The following is an 8,295-nucleotide window of genomic DNA, read 5'->3' as shown; positions in this document are numbered from 1 at the left end:
ATTCATGTTCATTCTAGCTCTACACATTGAAATGTGACCATCATTTAGGTAGGTAACTTCTAGGTGAGAATTTCAGGAAGTAGAGATTGAAGAAAAAAGGAGGTAGAGGAATAAAATGAACACTATATCACAGTGGGATGGTTGTACAACTAGACTGTTGAGGAGGTAATCAATATCAGACTGGGGTGTGTGCATGTATAGAGAAGAAATATGCTGAAATAGACAATAAGGATTTGAAATTCAGTTTGAAAAATTGGTAAACAAAATAATACATATATTTCAGAATAACTTTTCCCAAATATTTTATTTCAGGATAATTTGATTTGCTGATTCTTTTATATAGTGAAATTTTATTCAAGATAGTCCAAAACTGAATATACTTATGGTAAAAGAAGACAAATAACATAGAGATACCCTATATCGGGGTTTAGCAAACTACAACCCATGGACCAACTGCATCAGCCACATGTTTTTGTAAATAAAGTTTTATTAGAATATAGCCATGCCATTCATATTACATATGGCTGCTTTCACATTATAATGGCAGAGTTGAATAGTCATGACAGAGAACATCTGGCTCATAAAACCAAAAATTTAACATTTGGTTCATTACAAAAAAAAAAAATGTTTGCTCTAGACAAAGAGCAGAAAACTGGGTGATCTCTGGAGGGGTTGTTTTTACAAAATCATATGTGAAAGTTCTCAGAGACCAAACAACTTTTTCTGAATCTGGAGAAACTTAGGGGTGTGTGGAGTGGATTAAGGTCCTAAAGTAACATCTTTAACCCTTGAGTCTTGAGTCTCATGTCCCAGGACACAAAAGGCAATGCCATCTGTTAAAGTGAAAAGAGTACTGTCAGTGACTCCAGTACTGAGAAAATATGAGTGATTCAGCATCCACTGTAAGAATATCAAGAAGCCAATAAAGCATAGCCAGTATGACAGCTGTTTGCTGCATAAAATAACTCTTTGCTTAGGTCAGCCTCTGTCTCTGTCTCTTTATTTCTCTCTGTTTCTCTGCTACACACACACACACACACACACACACACACACACACACACACACACTCACACTCACAGAAGCAGAGTTTTACTAAAAGCTTCCAAAACTGATAAATTTTGTATTCAGGGTAAATTTTAGATAACATGGAGCTCAATTACTTCACCTTCTAATTTCTATGCAATTCAGGAAATCTGTATTTTAATAGATGGAATTTTAAGTTTGAATTGGAAGGCAATGGATGTTTGCATTGGCTCTTTTCTGACCTAGTAAGATTTGTTTCAGAGTAGAAACTATTAAGCAAAGAATAGAAAGTGAAGTTGCTCAGTTGTGTCTGACTCTTTGGGACCCTGTGGACTGTAGCCCACCAGGCTCCTCCATCCATGGGATTCTCCAGGCAAGAATACTGGAGTGGGTTGCCATTTCCTTCTCCAGGGGATCTTCCTGACCCAGGGATTGAACCCAGGTCCCCTGCATTACAGGCAGATGCTTTAACCTCTGAGCCACCAGGGAAGACCAAAGAATAGATAGATAATAATTAAGTTTATGCCCTTGTTGTCAACTGGTGCTCCGGTGATGTGTGCTGTGTATTATGAGTCTGGTGTTAAAAATATGGTGATGTAAACATAAAATATATACCTAATATGAAGGAAGTTCAGTTCAGTTCAGTTCAGTTCAGTCGCTCAGTCGTGTCCGAATCTACAACCCCATGAATCGCAGCATGCCAGGCTTCTCTGTCCACCACCAACTCCCGGAGTTCACTCAGACTCACGTCTATCGAGTTAGTGATGCCATCCAGCCATCTCATCCTCGGTCATCCCCTTCTTCTCCTGCCCCCAATCCCTCCCAGCATCAGAGTCTTTTCCAATGAGTCAACTCTTCGCATGAGGTGGCCAAAGTACTGGAGTTTCAGCTTCAGCATCGTTCCTTCCAAAGAAATCCCAGGGTTGATCTCCTTCAGAATGGACTCGTTGGATCTCCTTGCAGTCCAAGTGACTCTCAAGAGTCCTCTCCAACAGCACAGTTCAAAACCATCAATTCTTCGGCACTCAGCCTTCTTCACAGACCAAATTTCACACCCATACATGACCACAGGAAAAACCATAGCCTTAACTAGACAGACCTTAGTTGGCAAAGTAATGTCTCTACTTTTGAATATGCTATCTAGGTTGGTCATAACTTTTCTTTCAAGGAGTAAGCGTCTTTTAATTTCATGGCTGCAATCACAATCTGCAGTGATTTTGGAGCCCAAACAAATAAAGTCTGACACTGTTTCCACTGTTTTTCCATCTATTTCCTGTGGAGTGATGGGACCGGATGCCATGATCTAAGTTTTCTGAATGTTGAGCTTTAAGCCAACTTTTTCACTCTCCTCTTTTACTTTCATCAAGAGGCTTTTTAGTTCCTCTTCACTTTCTGCCATAAGGGTGGTGTCATCTGCATATCTGAGGTTATTGATATTTCTCCCGGTAATCTTGATTCCAGCTTGTGTTTCTTCCAGTCCAGCATTTTTCATGATGTACTCTGCATATAAGTTAAATAAGCAGAGTGACAATATACAGCCTTGATGTACTCCTTTTCCTATTTGGAGCCAGTCTGTTGTTCCATGTCCAGTTCTAATTGTTGCTTCCTGGCCTGCATACAGATTTCTCAAGAGGCAGCTTAGGTGGTCTGGTAGTCCCATCTCTTTCAGAATGTTCCACAGTTTATTGTGATTCACACAGTTAAAGGCTTTGGCATAGTCAATAAAGCAGAAATATATGTTTTTCTGGAACTCTCTTGCTTTTCCCATGATCCAGCAGATGTTGGCAATTTGATCTCTGGTTCCTCTGCCTTTTCTAAAACTAGCTTGAACATCAGGAAGTTCACAGTTCACGCATTGCTGAAGCCTGGCTTGGAGAATTTTGATCATTACTTTACTAGCATGTGTGATGAGTGCAATTGTGCAGTAGTTTGAGCATTCTTTGGCATTGCCTTTCTTTGGGATTAGAAGGAAAACTGACCTTTTCCAGTCCTGTGGCCACTGCTGAGTTTTCCAAATTTGCTGGCATATTGAGTGCAGCACTTTCACAGCATCATCTTTCAGGATTTGAAATAGATCTACTGGAATTCCATCATCTCCAATAGCTTTGTTTATAATAATGCTTTCTAAGGCCCACTTGACTTCACATTCCAAGATGTCTGGCTCTAGATGAGTCACACCATCATGATTATCTGGGTCGCGAAGATCCTTTTTGTACAGTTCTGTGTATTCTTGCCATCTCTTCTTAATATCTTCTGCTTCTGTTAGGTCCGTAAAATTTCTTTCCTTTATTGAGCCCAGTTTGCATGAAAAGACCACAGTTTTTAGAAACCAAACAGTTTGCGGATGAAATTTGAGTGATTTCAGTTATAAGGCACATGATTTTTATAACTTGCTCAAACTCAGTGAGTTTCAGATTCCTCACCTGTAAAATGAGAATAATGCTGGCTGAGAGAGTAAGAATTTAGATAAAATGACAGAAGTGTCTAACACAGTGACTGACACAACAAATGAAGGTACTATTGTTTTTACTGGTAGGTGGCTATACTATTTGTTCAGTCTAATAGGTTCGTTCTCTGAAAATGTCATTTTCTCGACCTCGTCCCTTAAAATGCAAGACTGCTTATCATTAAATACCTATATAAAATGGATAGTACTGATACTGAAACTCCAACAGGCTGTATAGTCCATGTAGGAGCTCTAGGGTGAATAATCCTGTAACAGATATGGATTGAGGTATCAAGTTTTTAATAATATATTAGGTTTAAGTTAATTTCTCCAATATCATAGTTTTCATCGTGTAGTCCAAACCCTTAATCCAAATAATAGCAATGGTCTTTTAACTGGTTTCCTTGCCCTAATGTTACCCTTCTCCAAATCCATGGTATTATCAATTAGATAACCGTGTACCACCCAAGTCTTACTCAGAGTAAATAGGGAGATGGAAATCCAGAGCTAGTGTTGGCTTCACATGGATTCATTCATAAGTCGAACTTCATTATTTAAAAGTTAAGTTCTTTGTATCTTTCTTTTCTGTTTCCCAAATTATCAACTTTTTCATAAATTGTTTTCTTCAAGGTTGAGCTTCAAGTTACATGTTAGAATGATGAAGAGGTTATATGGATGCTCGGTAATATTCACAAGAAACATATCATTTCCTACAATATTTCTTTCAGTACTTTCCTTAGAACTTGGAGGCCTAAGCCTCTTGCCCATCTTTTGGCCAAAGATATGGGCCCCCTTCAGTTTACAGCACCTGGGGATAAACACATCCTTGTGGCTCAGATGGTAAAGAATCTGCCTGTAAGGCAGGAGACCTGGGTTTGATCCCTGGATTGGGAAGATCCCCTGGAGAAGGGCATGGCAACCCACTCCAGTATTCGTGTCTGGAGAATTCCATGGATAGAGGAGCCTGGGAGGCTATAGTCTATGGGATCAAAAAGAGTCAGACATGACTGAGTGACTATCATTTTCACCCTCTGCAACTTCTACTGTTGGTACTCAGTGTATTCACCCCATAATTCCTGCAGATTTCTGTGCTACAAGTTCCATTCACCAAGAGGTAACTGAGTGTCTCCTGTAAGAAATTTTGCGGTTTTTGGTCTGTAATACCAAACTCTTTCCAAATGATGTCCTTGATTGGGCTCCAAACAAAGTCATGATATTGTGCTCTCCTGGGTTAGTCTTGAGCCATGCTCAAAGAGTAACTTTCCTTTTGGAATTTAGATGTCTCTTCATACTTCTTGCATAGGTTCTCTGCCTATATTTCTCATTAAATAAGCAGGAGTGCCATCAGTATTGTGAAGGATCACATTATAAGAATATAATGATTATGATCTAAAGAGTTCAAGAGAAGACATTGTGCTGTTCTACATTTATGCTATTAAATTCCAAATGGTAACTTTAATATGTCCAAATTTAATGTTTCTTTTTTTTTTCCCCCACTATGGAAATGCTTTAATGGTGGTGGCTATACAGCACATGATGTCAAGACAGGAAAGAACACACACACAGTGAGACACACTATCAGAACGGGCTGTGAGTGAATAAAGAGTTTCCACGGCCTCGGCCTTCCGGCTCCCGCGGCTCTAGGCCACCTCCTCCTCCACCTCCTCCTTGAACTCGCAATCCTCCTGGGCCGTGGCTTCCTAGTACTGCTGGTACTCGGACACCAGGTCGTTCATGTTGCTCTCGGCCTCAGTGAACTCCATCTTGTCCATGCCCTAGCCCATGTACCAGTGCAGGAAGGCCTTGCGCCGGAACATGGCCGTGAACTGCTCGAGATGCTCTTGAACAGCTCCTGGATGGCCATGCTGTTGCTGATGAAGGTGGCCGACATCTTCAGCCTGCGGGGCGGGATGTCGCACACGGCTGTCTTCACGTTGTTGGGGATCTTCTCCACGAAGTAGCTGCTGTTCTTGTTCTGCACGTTAAGCATCTGCTCGTCCACCTCCTTCATGGACATGCGGCCCTGGAAGACAGCAGCCACGGTCAGGTAGCGGCCATGGCACGGGTCGCAGGTGGCCATCATGTTCTTGGCCTCGAACATCTGCTGGGTGAGCTCCGGCACCGTCAGCGCCTGGTACTGCTGGCTGTCCCGGCTGGTTAGCGGGGCAAAGCCGGGCATGAAAAAGTACAGGCAGAGGGAGGGGACCATGTTGACAGCCAGCTTCCGCAGGTCAGCATTGAGCTGGCCTGGGAAGCGCAGGCAGGTAGTGACCCCACTCGTGGTGGCTGACACCAGGTGGTTCAGGTCACCGTAGGTGGGGGTGGTCAGCTTTAGGGTTCTGAAGCAGATGTTGTACAGTGCCTCATTATTAATGCAGTAGGTCTCATCTGTGTTCTCTACGAGCTGGTGGACTTGAGAGGGTGGCGTTGTAGGGCTCCACAATGAATTATCACCCACTGTTCCCTGCACATTCTGAGTAAGACTTACATTTGTAATCACCATCAATGAATCAAAGTAGCAATCTTGGAGAAAGCCATTGAAACTCATTATTTCTTGGGTGACATGTTAGATGAGGCAGCATCACCAGTGTATTAGCTTTCTAGGGCTGCCATAACAAATTACCATAAACTGAGTGGCTTAAAACAATATGAATTTAGTCTTTCACATTTCTGGAGGCCAGAAGTTCAAAATAAAGGCTTTAATAGAGTTGATTCCTTCCAAAGGCTTTGAGGGAAAATAGTTCCATGCTTCTCTCGTAGCTTTTGGTGGTTGCTGGGAATTCTTGGAGTTCCTTGGTTTCTAGACAGACAAAACATAATCCAATAAAATATTGTAAAGTAAAAAATAATAATAATAATAAATAAATAAAATAAATGCAAAAATAAATAAATAAATAAACACAAGCCCGGAACCAAGGAATGTAAAACAACAACAACAACAACAACAACAACATAATCTCGACTTCCATCTTCACATGGTCTTCTCCCTTCTGTCTTCTGCATCTGTGGCAAAATTTCCCTCTTCTTACAAAGAAACAAGTCACTGAATTAGGGTTCACTTTTATCCCATATGACCTCATTTTAACTTCATTATAAATAAGGTCACCATTCACCAGGGGTTAGGCATACCAAGGGTCAGGATTTGAACATATCTTTTGGGAAAATATAAATGAGTAATGATATAAGTAACATTAACTACATAGCAAGCAAATCTATATTGTTAAATATAATTAGGTCCTGAAGAACCATGGCATCATGAGCGGTACAGCATTCTTTCCTTTATGTCTTGGTGAGAGATATGAAATTAACCAATTATGGCACAGTTGACAATAAAGATGAGATGGTGCATGGGCACTAAGAAAAACTCTTCATGTATACTGCTTGGGTGATAAATACATCTCCTCTATCCATTGTTTTAAATCTTCACTGACAGATCACTAGAGCTTACACATTTTATGAATTTTTGTGAAACAGTATTTAATCTAATTGTTTACATAGACAGGGACCTCCAAAAATTAGTTTTCTGAAGCCTCAGCCATTTGGTAAATTTAGTAACAGCTCTAGATCCTCCCATGATAAAATAATACCAAAGACTGCATTGCCTGTAATACGCACCCGACATTTCTTAAGTTATACTTTAAATTCTATACCACTACATGAACTAATTGAGAACATTATTATGCTGGGTTAGAGAGTTGGCTATTGAAATCTCTGAAAATAGTTTACATTTTCCAAAGTTATTCCTAAGTTTCTTGTTGTTGTTGTTCAGTTGCTAAGTCATGTAGGACTCTTTGCAACCCAAACAGCATGACAGGCTCCCCTATCCTTCACTAACTATCTCCAGGAGTTTGCTCAAATTCATGTCCACTGAGTCAGTGGTTCAATGTAACCATCTCATCCTCTGCCACCCCCTTCTCCTTTTGCCTTCCATCTTTCCTGGAATTAGGGTCTTTTCCAGTGAGTCAGCTCTTCCCATTAGGTGGTCAAATTATGGGAGCTTCAGCTCAACATTGGTCCTTCCAATGAATATTCAGGGTTGCTTTCCTTTAGGATTGATTGGTTTCATCTTGCAGTCTAAGGCACTCTGAAGAGTTTTCTCTAGCACCACAATTTGAAAGCATCAACTCTATGCTCAGCCTTCTTTATGGTCCTGCTCTCAAATCCACACATGACTAATGGAAAGCCATAGCTTTAACTATAAGCATCTTTGTCTGCAAAATGATGACTCTTCTCTTTAATATGCTGTCTAGGTTTGTCATAGCTTTTCTTCCAAGGAGCAAGTATATTTTAATTTCATGACTATAGTCACTGTCTGCAGTGATTTTGTAGCCCAAGAAAATAAAATCTGACCCTCTTACATTTTTCCCCTTTTGTTTTCCATGAAAATGGGACTGGATGCAGTGGTCTTAGTTTTTTTAAATATTTAATTTAAGCCAGCTTCTTCAGTCTCCTCTTTCACCCTCATCAAGAGGTTCTTTAGTTCCTCTTCACTTTCTGCCATTGGAGTGGTATCATCTGCATATCTGAAGCTGCTGATATTTCTCCTGGCAATCTTGATTCTAGTTTGTGATTCATCCAGCCCAGCATTTCATATAATGTACCCTGCATATAAGTTAAATAAGCAGGGTAACAATATACAACTTTGTTGTATTCCTTTCCCAATTTTGAACCAGTCCATTGTTTCATGTCCAGTTCTAACTGTTGCTTCTTGACCTACATGCAGGTTTCTCAGGAAACAGGTAAGGTGGTCTGGTACTCCCATCTCTTTAAGAATTTTCTACAGTTTGTTGTAATCCACACAGTCAAGGCTTTAACGTAGTAAATG

At 40.5% G+C, this 8,295-nt stretch overlaps 1 pseudogene; it reads right to left on the bottom strand.

Moving 5' to 3' along the window:
• Positions 1-5,110: 5,110 nt before the first annotated feature.
• Positions 5,111-5,914, bottom strand: LOC101106883 (tubulin beta chain-like; annotated as a pseudogene).
• Between the last annotated feature and the right edge of the window lie 2,381 nt (positions 5,915-8,295).

This window comes from Ovis aries, chromosome 17, assembly GCF_016772045.2.
Source record: "Ovis aries strain OAR_USU_Benz2616 breed Rambouillet chromosome 17, ARS-UI_Ramb_v3.0, whole genome shotgun sequence".
Classification (NCBI taxonomy): Eukaryota; Metazoa; Chordata; class Mammalia; order Artiodactyla; family Bovidae; genus Ovis; species Ovis aries.
This window is presented reverse-complemented; position numbering and strand designations above follow the sequence as displayed.